General features: G+C 38.3%; 1 protein-coding gene across 3 annotated transcripts in view; it reads left to right on the top strand.

Moving 5' to 3' along the window:
- The window catches only part of PID1 (phosphotyrosine interaction domain containing 1), a 308,912-nt gene that overhangs the window by 243,991 nt on the left and 49,000 nt on the right, over positions 1 to 15,921 (top strand). The gene's annotated exons all lie outside the window — the stretch shown is intronic.

Raw genomic sequence — 15,921 nt, 5'->3', positions numbered from 1 at the left:
AGCCCCTAGGTGCCTTAAAATATCCTGCATTGGTAAATATTTATCTAGGGAACAATTTAGGGAGAAGAGAAGTAATGTATAATGAGACTACAGGGTTGAGATTATGATGAGTTTTAAATTGTGAACCAAGAAATTTATGTTTTATCCTTGAGATAATGAGAACCACTGACTCTCTAAGGGAAGGGAAACGGTCCTGCTTGGACTTTAGGAAAATCATCGGCAGATCATGAAAGTTGCTTTGGAGAGGTGAGAGCCTATTGAAGGAGATCAATTAGGCCACCCAATTGGTAATAGCTAATTTTAGAGAAATCTCTTGTTTTCAAACCAGGTTAATTCTCTGTTGCTCTATGGCTGTGATCCTTTCTACAGCTGGAGGGGTTTGCAAGAGAATTTGTTAGAATTAGCCAATTATCATAGACTTCACAGAATCTCTGGGTTGGAATGCCCTACAGCATTCATCTGGTACAACTCATACATGAAAAAACTTCCCTCTATGATATAATCCAGCTTCGCTCAAAGAACTCCAATGAGGAGAAACCACTACACCCTGAAGAAGTTCACTCCACTTTTGGGGCACTTTAATTGTTAAGAATCTTCTTTTTACATCAAGCCTAATTTTGTCTCTTTGAATCTGTAAGCAGCGCTGGTAGTTATGAGCTTTGTGTCCAAGTAGAAGAACCTTAATCCCTCCTCCTTTTTGATAAACCTTCAGATACTTGGGGCCATTGGTCACATCCTGTTTCTTCTTCTCTTTTCCAGGCTAACCATCTCCAGGCCTTTCAGTTGAACCCCATTTAGCATGAGTTTGAGGTATCAGTGCCCCTTCCTCTTTGGAGGCAGTGTGGCCTCAGGAAATATATTCCCCATATAGCACTAGAATTGGGCAGCAAGGGGAGTTTCAAAGAGAAGTAGAAACACTTGTGCCAAGTTGACCAAAATTTGTGTTTTTAATGGACAACTTTAGTTAAGTGATGGCCATACTTGAATTTGTTTCTGAAGTCTAAAAGAGAGCAGCCCTACACATTAAGATTACCATCTGGAGATTATTTCACCCTACCCTTCATTTTATATCTTAGGAAACTGACTTCTCAGACTCATCCAAACTCACTCAGATGGCAAGTAGCAGGATCTTGCTCTCCAAATCTAGCATTCATTCACTATACTGTGCTGTTTCTATAGCTGAAGTCAAAACTCAAGCCGCAAAACTTGGAGAAGATTCTCTGCAACATGACATAAAATATCCATCCCTTCTCTGAGCTTACACTTGCTAATTGGCTTCTTTTTAATTGGAGAGACCCATTTTTGATTCACAGTGTCAAAAGAATAAAGACATAAAATAGCAGCAGTGGTTCCAGTAGGGGAACCAATATGACACTGATCACTTAGCCGTTGCCAGATTGATGGAATCAATCAGATCTTAGCTATAAAAATGGGGATAAAACTGACAGGTAGGGAATGTAAGCACTATTGACACCTGAGAAGACTCATTTCCATTGCTGTGGGTTGTCAGTAACTTGGGTTATAAAGAAAAATGATGGGCCATTTGATAGCTCCACAACCCCCCCCTTCTCCATCCAATTCCCAGAGGGGATGTAAATAGTATGACTCTTTTAGGAAATAAAATCTGAATGGATTTTGGAAGAAGGTTGTGATAGATCTTCTTACAGCCACTGAGGGATAATGTAGAGAACAGAAACTCTGAAGTCCTATAGGATGGCAGATTTCTTCACTTGCCTCTGCCCTCTTTTGATCTATCTGTATCTGTGTGAAAGCGAGAGATAAAGTCAGATTTTAGAATTTTCAAAAGATCTGTCAGAGTGCATGAGCTGTGTGAAATGTTGCCTGTTTCTTTCTGTTAATGGAGAAATAACTCCCCCAGCGGTATATTTCTTTTCTCAGTCAGAGGTGAAATTGTGGGTTGTTCTCTTGGGTGGAGATAGACGACAGCAGGAGGATGTGTATAATTTCAAGGAACAAGACAGAAGCCTGTAGTCAAAAAATGAGCCCTTTGGTGTCAGAGACAAAATTCTTAATTGTTTTCAGTAATTGGAGTAGGGTTGGGTCAAAAAAACCCAGAGAATATCCAAGCAGTTTTTTTCCCCTTCCCTAACCATTTATCTAGTATGCTTTCGAAGCAGGATGCCAAGAAGCCAGAATCCGTTCTCCCTGTGCCCAGATAATTCTCATAGGTGTATACACAAGTACATGTACATTATGCCCAGATTCAGCTACTTTTCATGGCAAGGAAGAAGAATGAATAAATTCATTCATTTTCCTTTCTATTTTGAAAAGATGGCATGGTGCTATGTTTAAGAAATTTCTTGGGCATAGGTCTCATAATTAAAAGCAAGTTTTCAGATTTTTTGTATGAGTTATTAGTGTCTCCTTCCCCCTCCTTCCCGCGCATAGCATGGTGACTGCACTGTCTTGTCAGTTTTCCTTCCCTATGCTTCCCAGCTGGCCAAGTTCTCACGGTCCTGGATTTGTTCCACCCCCCCCCCCCAAGTTCTTCAGTGCCTAGGATACCTGGTATGGGAGGGAAGAAGGCACTCTGCTCTAGGCAAGCTAGAGACACAGAATGAAATTCATCAATCACTTATTAAGAACCTACTATACTCCAGACACATGATGTTTCTTCAAGTAGAAGTCTGAGGGAATGGAGGTACCCTTGAGGCATAATGTCAGTCCCCCCTCTTCCCCTTCTCATAAGTACTGTGTGGGCTATTGGAGAAAACGTTTTTTGCCAAGCCTGGTCTCTCACCAATACCAACCCTGATCAGAAACTTAGTTAGCCTTACACTAATAATTCTCCATTACTTTAAATTGCCTACTCAATTCTTTTCTTTCAAAACAAGTTTGCGAGACTGGTAGGGTGGGTGGTATTCCCATTGTATAGATGAATAGGTACAGAAGAAACTTTGCAGTTTATTTGAAGACTATAGTTGGTCAGAGACAGAACCTGGATGACCTCTCAGATCCCATGTTCTTTTTCATACATCACGTATCTCTGTAGTGCTATTCCATTCTGCTAAAAGATTTCATAAGGTAACAGTAATACCAATAACAACAGATTACATTTATGGCAGGAGGAAGCTAGGTTAGGCTTGTCTCATCTATTCTCATACACTTACTAGCTGTGTGACCCTGGATAAGTCACTTAACCTCTGTTAGCTTCAGCTTCCTCCTCTATAAAATGAGGATGATAGTAGCGCCTAGACCGCAGGATTGTTGTGTGGATGAGTTGAGATGATATTTTTGAAATGTTCTGCAAACTTTAAATTGCTATATAAATATTAGCAATTATCTTGATAATTATCCCCATTATCCCCATTTTATCGAGGAGGAAATGTCAGAGGCAGGATTTGAACCCAGGCCCTCCATACTCTGTGAATCCAATATTTTTTTTCACTGCTACACCACGCTGAAAGAGGGTTTCTGATCTTCCTTCTCAGCCTGACTTTTCTTCTCCCTTTAGCATAACACAGCTGTGCCTCCATTGTGGGTGACAAGTAAAAGTCTTTATCTTGGTCCCTGAGGCTCATTTATCATATGCCATGTGGCTTCAGCCTCTCTTCTGATGTCAGTGGAAAGTGGAAGCATCCCTCCATTTCCTCTCATGAGGCTGACTGAGTCTTGGAGGAGCATGTCTTTGCTAGCTTGTCTTGTGGACTCGCTTTCTATTTTCAAAGGACAGGCCACTTGTTTTAATGACAGTGGGTCAGTAGCACCATCTCCATGACTGTACCACTGCCTCTGATTAAGCACCATCCAAGGCTCCAGTTGTTCAGTCCTCCCCCTGCCCTATATTGACCCCTTGCCAGTTCAAAAACTAGCATCCCTGCAGCGACTCATTAACAATGCCTTTGAGACTTGATCATGCCTGGAAGTTATTGAAAAAGAGGGATAGTACTGTACTTTAGGACACACTTAGAGAGAGGTCTCATATGTTTGAAAGAAAACTTCAGAGCTTCTTGCCTGTGTTAGCTGTCCTGATGTGGGTAGGTCAGCCAAAGCCATCCTTACCATACTAATAGGCCAATCAGTTTACTCAATCATGTAGCAATTCTTTTGTTGGCCTGCTATAATGAAATGGTAGCTATTTTATTACTTAATCAAGACCAGATTGTAGTTTAACATGCAGTAGGAGATATCCTCCATGCATATTAGTGAAAACCTGCCTTCTTCTAGATAGGGCCATACAGGGCCTTACAGAGCCTGCCTGCATATGAAATGCATTGAGAGCTCTCAAAGAAAGCTGAGGATCAGTGGACTCTGAAGAAGGCAGTAGTAATTCAGATGTCATTACCTATTATTTGAGCTGAGCTAAGTAAGCAAAACAGAGAATCCATTAGATGGTACTTGCTCAATATGCAGACTTTGGGAAATTTGCTTGGTGACTGATGGAAAGGCTAAGTCTGTTGAAACTTAGGCTACAGCTTTTAAGTCATTAGCTAATGGCCCTCTCTAGTTCTTCCAAATGTAGGCCCATTTCACTCTTCACATTTTTATGAATATATCTTCAAATGAACCCCCAAAACACATATATATAAATTATGGGTGTGGATGAGCTGAAGGAAAGTTGACGGATGTGCTCATCATTCATGCCTGTTATGGACATTAGCTGAATCTAGGGAAAGTTTTGTACAGTGGTGAGAGTGCTGGCCTTGAAGTCAGGAAGACCCAGATCAAATTCAGACTCAGATACTTAAGATCTCTGTAACTCTAAGCATGTTGGCTGACTTCTCTCAGCCTCAGTTTCCCTACTGGTAAAATGAGGGTAGATTTGTTGGGAGGACCAAATGAGATAACATATAAAAAGTACTTTGAAAACCTTAATTTACTATATAAAATAATAGTTACCATCATCATCATCATCATCACTGCTACTATTGCTACTGGGGCATATATTTTTTTTCTTTCACCTGTGTGTATATAAATATATATAAAAAATGTATGTATGCATATATGTATATATTCTTGTATATGAAAGAAAAGATACATGCATATATATGTGCACAGATAGATGTATATGTGTCTATGTACTTTTTATTCGTATTTATGAAAATATAGATATATATATCTAAATAAATAGGCTTATTTATATATAGACATATAGACACAGGCACACATTCATAGATACTGGAATATTCTCCATAAATCAGAGAGTATCCATAGCAAGGAGATTAATTAAAATTTTAATGAATTTTCCTTCAATTTATGTTTTTACTTATGTGGCTTCATGTTAGTTTGAGCCTTATTTTATGCCTTGGCCAGATGTGTTTCCAAATGAAAATCACCTGACGTTGGCCCCTTGAGGAAATGCAGGTTTTAGGAAATTAAAACATATTTATGGAATACAACAATATTTTTATTTATTAATGATCATTAGTGGCCTTAAATCATGGTGTAACCTGAAAGAACGCACAATTTGTTTATTTGCTTGAAGCATAAACAGGTTAACTCATGAATTTTCATATTTCCTTTCCTGGGACAGCCATTTGATTATATTCAGCCTTTATCTAGGCAAGCAGCCTGGTTTCTGCATAATGCGTACATATGTACACACTATTAATATTGAACACCGGAAAGAGGATGGTCCTATTAGTGATGTCTCTCCAAGCATGTGCAGGCTGATACTTCAACCTTATCTCACCTCTGCTCCTACCTTGCTCCTACCATGCATCTCAGGACCCCAACCACATTTCCATGCTGATTTAGTGACTGATCTCCACACTCATGGGGCTGAATGTCTGATTTTCAGAACAGCGTCCCAGTACTAGTCTATGCCAAAAAGGTTATAAAATGATCAACTCTGGGTTCCTTCTGTAAAGTCTGCCTTCCATGCCTCACTACCCAACGTGAAAGGCTTTAAAGTATGGGCCCAGTTGCAGACTGTGTGGGCCAGAAAACCCAGTCCTTGGAATTCCTCTGTGTTGTGGAACCCAAAGCCATAGAGGTGGAGACTGTTTTGTCCCAGGAAAACATTCATTGTATCCTGATTTGGCCAAAGATGAGTGAGAATTGTTTTTCAGCTGAGTCACCACTCTCTCTCTCTCTGTCTCTCTCTCTCTCTCTCTCTCTCTCTCTCTCTCCCTCCCTCCCTCTCTCCCTCCTTTTGTTTCTTTTTTGTCTGAGGTCAGACTATCTGCATTTTCTTCCACAGGTGTTTCTATTGACTCCCACAGGGGAACATCACAGTGTTTTCCCCAGCATCTGCTCTTAATAAAGACTTGTTGATTTCCTAACTTAGAAGGAGTGGGGGGTGGGAGGAGGACATATCTTTAACAGACTTCCATAATGCATGAACTTTTTAGAGTCCAGAATCCTCTGTCATTTTGCTAGGGTTCAGGCTATTAGTCTGCATATGAAAGCAGAGATGATTTCGACTAGACCTCATGGCTTAGCAGCCAAAACCTATTCCTCCTAATTGGGACATTGGGTTTCCCTCTAACACCCACTGTAATGACTTCTGCTGTCAGTTTATGTAGCTAGCTTTGTTTCCCCACTTGGAAGTATGACTGATGATTCATATCCCCTATCCTTTGCTCCAGGGGAAATTGTTAGTGTAGGTAATGTCATGTTGTTAATCACTGGAGAATACTTGGGTTACAGATATAAATATAACCTATCTTGGTTCCTCTTTTGATCTATGATTCTGATCTGTGGATTGGTTGATAGGAAAAAGTGACCTTCCTCTGCTACCATGTCATGGAAGAATAAGTATGGGAGTTGATAGACCATTTGACTATAAGCTATGTATATCAACCAGGAAGTAATTTGTATTCCCTCCTGGAAACATATGATGAGGAGAGGATAGTGAGTGACAGCTCTTATCTGATTTTCTTGGTAGGCACAGATTGAAGACCAGTATCTTTAATGCTTCAAACCGTCTGGGATTTCATTGGTGTGGGTACTCCCCCTCCCAAATTCATGCAAATTTCAACCTCTGCACACCGTAGTTTATGGTTTTTATGAATTTCTGAGGCTAAATAGAATTTCATTGGTTGCTCTGTAGCTTTCTAGTAATAAGCCTATTTGCTTTTAGCCAAGCCACTGCTCTGAAAACAGATGCAGTATGTTGGTTACATACTTGAGACCTTGCCAACTTGCTAGGATCTGCCATTGTGAAGAGTGGGAGGACAATTTCATTAGAGGAGCCCAATCTTGATCATTTTATTTTAAGAGTAAACATGGTCTATCTCAGTTTTTAATTTTTCTGATATGCAGAGAGGCAGCTGGTGACATAGGGGATAGAGAGGTGAACCTAGAGTCAGAAAGACTTCTGTTCAGATTCTCCTCTGGACACTTAACCAGGCATGTGACCCTGGGAAATAGGGTCACATCTGTTGAATGAGAATAATGATGCCACTTACCTCAAAGGTTGTTGTAAGGATCAAATATGATATAAATGTGATACAAATACAAATATAAAGTGCTATGTAAATGTTAGCTATTATTATCTAGAGCTATACATCTTATAATCAAAGTCCCATCCTTGCATGTATTTTAGAAAGAAATTTAAATAACATAAAACAGTAATTACTTCATTCCTACTAGGATACATGATGCCGTCCATGTGGACGCTGCCTCTGTCAAGGTTTATATGATCCTCGTTAAGCCTCTGTAGAAATCTAATGAGTTTTTGTCCTCTTCACCTTACTCAGTGAATACTTGGTGTCCAAGGCCCTGGTGCTAAATCCCTCTGAGCTTAGCTAGCTGGATCATCCAAGAAGCAGCTTTGCCAGGGGAGAGGATTCTGATGGCATGGCCTTGGGCAAATTACTACTGCTTGTAACCTCAGTTTTCTCATTGTATAGTGGAGATCACTATACCCATGAAACCTGTCTCCTAGGTTGGTTCAGGGGCTCCAAGGAGGGAATACATACATACATACATATATATATATACATATATATACATATAGTCGAATCTTCTAGAACTTACAGTCCACTGGCATACCCTTAGGTAACTCAGGATTACCTTTACATCACAGCAAGCTATATGAGTAGAACTTGAGTGGAGGAAGAAATTATTACTATCTGAATAAATCAATTGTCTATTTCTTGGGGACAGTTTTGTACCTGATTTTAGAATGTGTGTGTGTGTGTGTGTGTGTGTGTGTGTGTGTGTTGTTTATTAACTATTATAGACCTATATTGTGGGGTGAAGGGGGAGGGATTTTTTTATTTATTTTTTATTGTGGATCACAGAGAGATTAGGAGTTTTTTTTTGAATAAAGTCTGCTGAAATTATGAGAAGAGCAGAAAATCTCTAAAGAAAGTCATTCTTGCTTTGGTCTCTGGAGTCCTCTGTGAAATATTTACTAGTGTTATTCATGAAACACATGCTTTGCCTTCTTTGCCTTAGGAAAAATATTTTTGTGGTTGTTTTTCTCTCTGGTCTCCCTAAACTCCCTAGAATCAAGAACTATATGTCAAAAGAAGGTATTCTTATTCTTACCATTTTTCTTATCCTGGATTATTGCCCAGAGTCTGGGGCAAGAGTTCTCTGTGAGGTCTCCAATTAGGAGCTTAAGCTTGAAGAGGAAGCGGGATAGTGGCTTTGGGTGCCCTCCTCCTGCTGTATTTTACCACCCAGGAGAGATTTTTCTTCCCAAGCACGTTGAAAATTAGTCCTTTATTCCTTCAGGCTGTTAGAATGAGGAAAAACTGTAGATGTGGGGCCAATGATTGGCATCTGGTTATCATTCTCTTGAGCTGTCCCCAGTTAAAAGATAAGTTTGGACTCATTAAACTCAACAGTGCTCATGGTCACCATCTGTTTCCTGGGCACAGCTGCCATTCTGTTCCATGCCTCTGACACCTTTTCTATTATAGACTTCATTAGTAATCGTCCCAAGTGTTTCTTAGATTCTTTTTTGAACTAGCATTTAACTGGAGGTATGTTTTACTCCTTTTTTGCAGCCATATGCTTGTACCATGAGTATTCAGTTTATATGACTTTAATAGACTCATTACCAGTGACCCTCTCAGATTTCTCTTTCGAGAAAGAATGATCAGCGTTTAAGTCTTTTAAATTGATTATGCCCATGTCCTCTGCCAACAGAGACTAATATATTCCAAATGAATGAGTCAAAGAAAAAAAATTAAAAAGAAACCATGCTATCAAAGAAAACAACAGTAAGGGATACATGCTAAAACTTACAGAATGTAGGCAAAGCAGACTTGTGTCTGCTTTTATGATTTCCTTTATCATTTCTAAACATGTTAGCAAAAGAGAAGACGAAGTGGTCCATAGAATGGAGCAGGTATCTAAAACAAGAGGCAGTCAGCACACTAAATACCCCTTCCAACAAATGCAAAAATAAAAATTCTGAGAAATGATGAGCAAATAATTAAAACTGATAACTGAGAAATAAAATAAGATTTTTTAAAAGAGTAAGGTAAGAGATACAAGTCATTAGCTAGTGAAAGGGAGAGACATAGAGACAAAGAGGTAGAGAATAAAAGAGAATAGGTACAGAAATGAGACAGAAAATGTCAGACATACTCAGTACATTGCTGTATTATCTTTATACTTCTTTGTTAGAAGGGAAATTTCTATTGGTGGGAGGTAGGGCACCATTAGTAAGTGATGGTGATATTTTAATTAATAAAAACATTTATTAAAAATATTTTGTAAAGCTGTGAATGTGGGGATATAACTTAGATACGATTGCTATTTCCCTAGTTGCCTTTCATATTTGATGAATTTTTTTCCCCAAACATTTGGTGTCCTCTGTTCTTCAAAATCCTGTCATTTCCTCTGGCACCTTCATCCTCTCCATATGTGTGATCTAGTCCTGCTGTCTTTCCCCTCTGTTTTCTTCAGTCCCATTTTTATTTCTTCATGTAGCACACAGGGGACTGTGGCATTAGAGGCTTTAATTTGATGACTCATCTTTCAATAATAGGAGTTAGAGAAATCTTTATAAATCTTTTCCAGCACTTACTAGGAAAAGAACAGAATTGATTGTCTTTAGGAAATTGTATATTGCTATCAAAGACTCCAAAATGGGGTCATGAAGAGTCAGATGTGATTAAAAAGACTAAACAATCCCTAATGTATGACCAGAAAAAGAGATAAACTGTTTATGTAAGGAGAGCCAAGGAAGCTCCTATCAGTAGCTCTTAAAAAATAGTCAGGCTATGTACCCTGTTAGGATCCATGTAATATCAAGAGCAAGAGTACATCTCCCATTTGGTGCTCATGGATTTACATGGAGGGTGGACGAGAACCACACTGGATGACAAGGCAAAGATTGCACATAGTTACCATCTGAGTATACATCGATGGCATCCCTGATCTCACAATTGTCCTGTGCTTACTACTTCCAACTTGGAATTCTAATCATACTTATTTGTTAAATAGCTTTCATTTTTCACAAATCTCTAAAGCTTTCTGCTTTCTACTCTACTCTCTGTGAATTTTGGGGGGGAGGGGAAAAACTCTTAGAAATTCCTTGAATTTATTTTTTCCTCCAGGCCAATATGATTGAGATGAAATCTTCAAAGCAAGCTCTATTACCAGGATATTTTTATGAGTCCTCTTTCAAAGTGTGTTGACACTGAGATTGGTGGTCTAGTTACGTGGCAGAAAATTTGAGATTGATAAAAGGGCTTTATTTCTAAAACGATAACTGAGCTATCATTACAATTGTTCACAGCTGAGCATTCTCAGGTGGGTATGGGATGGGGCTGGGGAGGACACTTTGAAGGAACTAACAAACAAAGAAGGTCAGATATTTTCACTCTTAAATGGGCTAAATAATTGGAAAATCTAGTTAACCATGCTTCTCCTTTCCCCAACCAAGCTAGTTGATGGAATTGTAAGCACTGATAAAGGATAGTAGCTTTTCTCTATAGAGAATCAATGTGGGCATTTTCATTGTGTCTGGTATGAATTCCCTTCTTTCTTAAGATTGTGCAATTATGCCTCTTTCCTTTCAAGAAGCAGTAACATTTTGGAGGTGATTGTCAAAGGTTACACATGAGTTTTCGCATATTCCTTAAGTAGGCTTTCAGCATTAGCCTGTCATAGTCCAACTATTGTTTTCAAACAATGATGAAAAGGATGGTTTAACTGAGTATTATTTCTGATATAGCCAGGAGTCGTTTCCAGGTTAACAAATAACAAAGCAAGCAGCAGATTGCAGACCTTGTGAATTATATTTTTACTGGGACTAGCCTTCCACCAAGGGATATGTCGCTACCCACTACTGCATAATCGACCTTGCTAATTATATCCTGCCCGGAAGGAAGATACGATTTGCATTTTTAATTGCCTTTTAATTCTTTTCCAACCCATGTAGGTCAGCAAAATATCATTGTGCTATTTCAGAGTTTTGATGAAGGGTACATGGCAAATACCAGTTGTTGTTTTTTTTTTTAAACAAATATAATCCCTGTGATATCCAACTATTGATGAATCAAGATGAAGATAGACTATCTAGGCTTTGCATTAATGAATTTCTGAGAAGTGCTTTCTTTGTGTGAAAGCTCCGGTGTCACTGTAAATTCTCCTAGAAACAGAGCCAAGAAGATGTCACTAATGGGAAACTTTTGGACTTAACAATTCTAGAAGCTTCTGCAGTGTCTACTAGCATCTTAGGCAGACTCTCCTGGAAGTGGGTTATTCACTAATACAATTTGTCCTTTTTCTTTTCTTTTTCTCCTGATCACATTTGAATTTATTCCTAGATTTTTGCTTTCAGGTTACTGAGACTTTGCCCTTTCTTTCCCTTTTGATGCCTACCTACACTCAGAAGAAAAAAATAATTAGAAAAGAGTATATGTGATTCTAAAGAAGATAAATTGACATAAAAATAAATTTGTCTTTTTTATGCATTTATTTTTTCAACTTTTTTTTCCTGGTGTTGCCAAAGTTGCAATCGGAAGGTCTTGTGGTCAGCAAAAAAAAATACTTTCTGTCTGTTGTTATAGGTCAGGTTTGTATTATTTTCCATGTTGAAAAAGAATCCCTGAAAAATCCTATTTCTTTCGGTTAGAGGTTTCAGTGCTTTGGCTAAATGAATAACCCTGTCTCCTCTTGGAACGACATAAAGGCATGAGAAGTCAAAGGAATCTGGCTTTTTCTTTGCTGAGAAGCATGAAAATTCAGGAAATGTGGGTCTCAAATGTTAAGGTCTTTTAGATGATAACCCATTAGGGATATTGAATCAAGCAAATTTTACATTATACAAGTAATATAGCTTATTGGTCTGGAAAGTGATTTTAAGAATAGTTGTACCAAATCCTTTGGACTGTCCAATTGCTGAGTGGTACAAAAGAAGGCGAGAGTTAAAAAAAGGGAGAGGAAGAAGGAGAAGGAAGGTAAAAAAGGAAAGAAGGAAAGAAAGAGAAGGTGAAAGAAAAAGAACTAATTATATTTCTTGGATATAGTCATAGAAAGATATGGTTTTAATAACAAAAAAGGAATATTCATTTAACCTATATATGTTGAGACCTCATTAAAACCCCAAATTCAGCAAGTCAGAGCCCAACTTCTGAAAAGCTTTGCAGGCAGTCATCAGACAGAACTATCCATGCCTCCAAAATGGCACACAGCAAAAGCAGAGAGACGTGTAGTTTGTGGTGCAAAGGGATTTGCTGGGCAGCTGTATGTAGATGGCACGCCTCCTGTCTTCATGAGATGTTCTGTCTCTAGCCAGTCTGGATTCAGGCAGCAGGACAAAGGGCCCCAAGAGCAGAAAACTGAGATTCCGTTTGGCCATAGAGAGGTGTTTCCAGGAATAAGCTTCACTTGACCAGTGTGCTAAGGCAATAGGGACATGCTGCTTCATTGCATTTCTGGTTGACTCAGTAGAGTTAACCAACCAGAAAGCTTTTTTTGTTTCAGTCTTTGCTTTTGAATAACCTCTTCCTAAAATATCCCTTAAGTTCAATAATATTACATTGGTCCATCACTGTTTGATTTTGGAATAGCAATAATAATGATAATAATAATTAATAACGTGTCTGACAAGTAGAGAAAGGCTAAATGATGTCTATTAATGTCATGGAATATTATGGTTCTGTCTGAAAAATAAATATGAAATGTATGAAGGGAGACACTGTGATGCAGTGAGAAAGGGCAGTGCTGTTAGAATGAGAAGAACCAGACTCAAGATTCACTTCTGAAGCTAACTACTTCCTGGGTGACCTGGAGCAAGTGACAACCTGCTGGGCTCCCATTTTCTCCTACGTAAACTGAGAGAGTTGGAATAGATGAACTCAGATCACTTCCAGTGCTAAATCTGATCCTGTGATCTTAATAAAATATGAAAAGACCTAAACAAATTGATGCAGGATAGAATCAATAAACCAGAAATGTATATGTACTTGTTACAATGATGTGCGAAGGTAGATAGATATGGGTATATCTGTCCATCTATCTGCATAACTATCTATAGACTTAGATATATTTATAGATAAGTACCTATAAATATATCCATATAAATATATCTAAATAGAAATACATAATAATTGTAAAATGTAAATACATAATAGTTACCTATCTATCCATTTAGCCACATAATTACCTATATATCTCTACACATATATGGTATATATATATATATATAGATAGATAGATAGATAGATAGATAGATAGACAGATTTACAGATAAAGCTATGTCTGTAAATATTTATCTCTGAATATATCGATGTAAATATAAATATCTATAAATGCAGTTATCTCTTTATTCATCATTCTATACAGCTCTCTATATCTCTATACATATATTATATATGTGTAGCTATAGGTAGATATAGATACACAGATATCTATCTATAAAAATATAGCTATTAATATCTATTATATATATGGATAGTTTTCTAGCCACACAGCTATCCGTGTCTTTATATCTCTCTTTATATGCTATCGATACCAATAGATATGTGTGTGTGTTCGTCCCTCATTGCCAAAGAAGACCATGTCATCAGAGAAATAATGACATGACTGGCCCTTGACTTTGTTTTGAGTGAGAGAGGGCTGTGCGGGTCACCAGCCTCACTTCTCCTCCAGAGCCATCTGAATCAGTGATCAGATATTCCTCAGGATGACTGGAGATGACCCAAGATGAGGCAGTTGGGGTTAAGTGACTTGCCCAAGGTCATACAGCCAGTGAGTGTCAAGTGTCTGAGGTGAGATTTTGAACTCAGGTCCTCCTGACTCTTGCACTGGTGCTCTATCTGCTGCACCACCTAGCTGCCCCAGATAGATATAAGTATATTAAGATAGATAGATAGAAAGAAGAGAAAAAAGGTAGGAAGGTGGCAGAATTTTGCAACCAATCTTCACTGGGGATGCATGATAAAAATATTTTCTTTTCTTGTCTGTTGTTTATTATTATTTCATTTGGTCCTATCTTGGTAAATAAATTCCAGGAGTTTCACAAAACCTTTTATCCCTTGTCTGTATTTTTATTGGATCATTTGCTTTTGAAAATATTTTTTCAAGTTGATCTTTTTTCTTCCTAAATTCTGTTATTTAAGTCCAACTTCCTTCCCTGGTAAATCCAGTGTGCTGAAGGTAACTGTACCTTTATTCAATGCATCATTTTGTAATGCAGGGATGGGAGTCATCATTCTGACCATGATAGTTTGTTATCTGGTCCTAGAGATGGAAGGAAGACTAACGAGTCTGAGCTGATTTGTTAGTGACACACCTCTGAAACTTCTCCCTTCTGTGGGTTTTCTTATTTTACCTTTCCCATAAAAGGAGAAGCTGTGCCATACAGAAAGTTTTCATTTCATTGAAGGTTCTGATTAATTGACATTTCACTAAACTCAGTGGAGCCCTTGAGGTAAGTCATAAAATCCCTGAAGTCAACTTTTATGATTGTGTGGCTAATGGGTCATTCCTCTAATACACACTCCTTCTAGTAGCATCATTCCACTTCACATGATCTCCCATGATGGTGAAGGGATCACTTCTGTATTCTTGAAATTGGCTTTGCATGGTGATACAAAATATCACAACTTTAATGCAAAATAGCCTTTCCATGCTCTGTCCTTCCCTCCTTTTCTGCCTATTAATTGAATTAGACAAACTGTTAACATTCAGGAATGGCTTTGCTTTAATCATTACTGTCTATGGTAGTACAAAGTCCAGTGTGGATGCTTTTTGAACATTTGTTTGTTCCTCTACTTGGGGCATAATAGGAATCAGGCAGTGGGCCCAAGGGAAATTGAAGCTCTGACATTTTGCCCTATTGCTTTTGTGGTTCACATTTGGCCCTATGTATATGTATATATATATAAGAGGCGAACTTTATTATGTTGCTTTCTAACCCAATCTAAGCCAATCTATTGAGCATTTATTAATCAGTTTCTACTACACTGGATGCTATCTGAACAGAAAAAGAGCAGCCATAGATCTCAAGGGACCTACATTTTTCTGTTAATGCCAAGACAAATGCATGTAAACATGCCCCTCCCCCCGCTCTGCCTCACCTAAATACAAGTAATTATACAGACAAGAACTGCACAGGATGAACAAGTAGGGATGGGCTGCAATCTGCACTGTTGGACCAAATACTTGTGTTGATGGAATCAGAAATCCACAGAACCATCAAGTATAAATACAGTGGTGTTTGTAGCTTACCTACACGTTCAACGTTTCAATAAAAAATATTTACTGATTATATAGCAGACTTGAAATATAAATAGATAGGACTTTTATTAGATGTGGTTATGAATAGCAGTTCCACAAAGACAGCATGGTATAGTGGAAAGAGCTCTATTTGGGTTCAAATTCCTCCTCTGACACTTCCTACCTATGTGTCTTTGGGGAAATCAATTAACTTCTCTGGGCTTCAGTTTCCTTATTCGAAAATGTAGGAGGTTCCTCAAGGTAGACTCTGATGTCTCTTCCATATATACGATCCCATGTTTATACAGTCAATTTTCCATGATACAA

This window comes from Notamacropus eugenii, chromosome 6, assembly GCF_028372415.1.
Source record: "Notamacropus eugenii isolate mMacEug1 chromosome 6, mMacEug1.pri_v2, whole genome shotgun sequence".
In the NCBI taxonomy this organism is placed as follows: domain Eukaryota; kingdom Metazoa; phylum Chordata; class Mammalia; order Diprotodontia; family Macropodidae; genus Notamacropus; species Notamacropus eugenii.
This window is presented reverse-complemented; position numbering and strand designations above follow the sequence as displayed.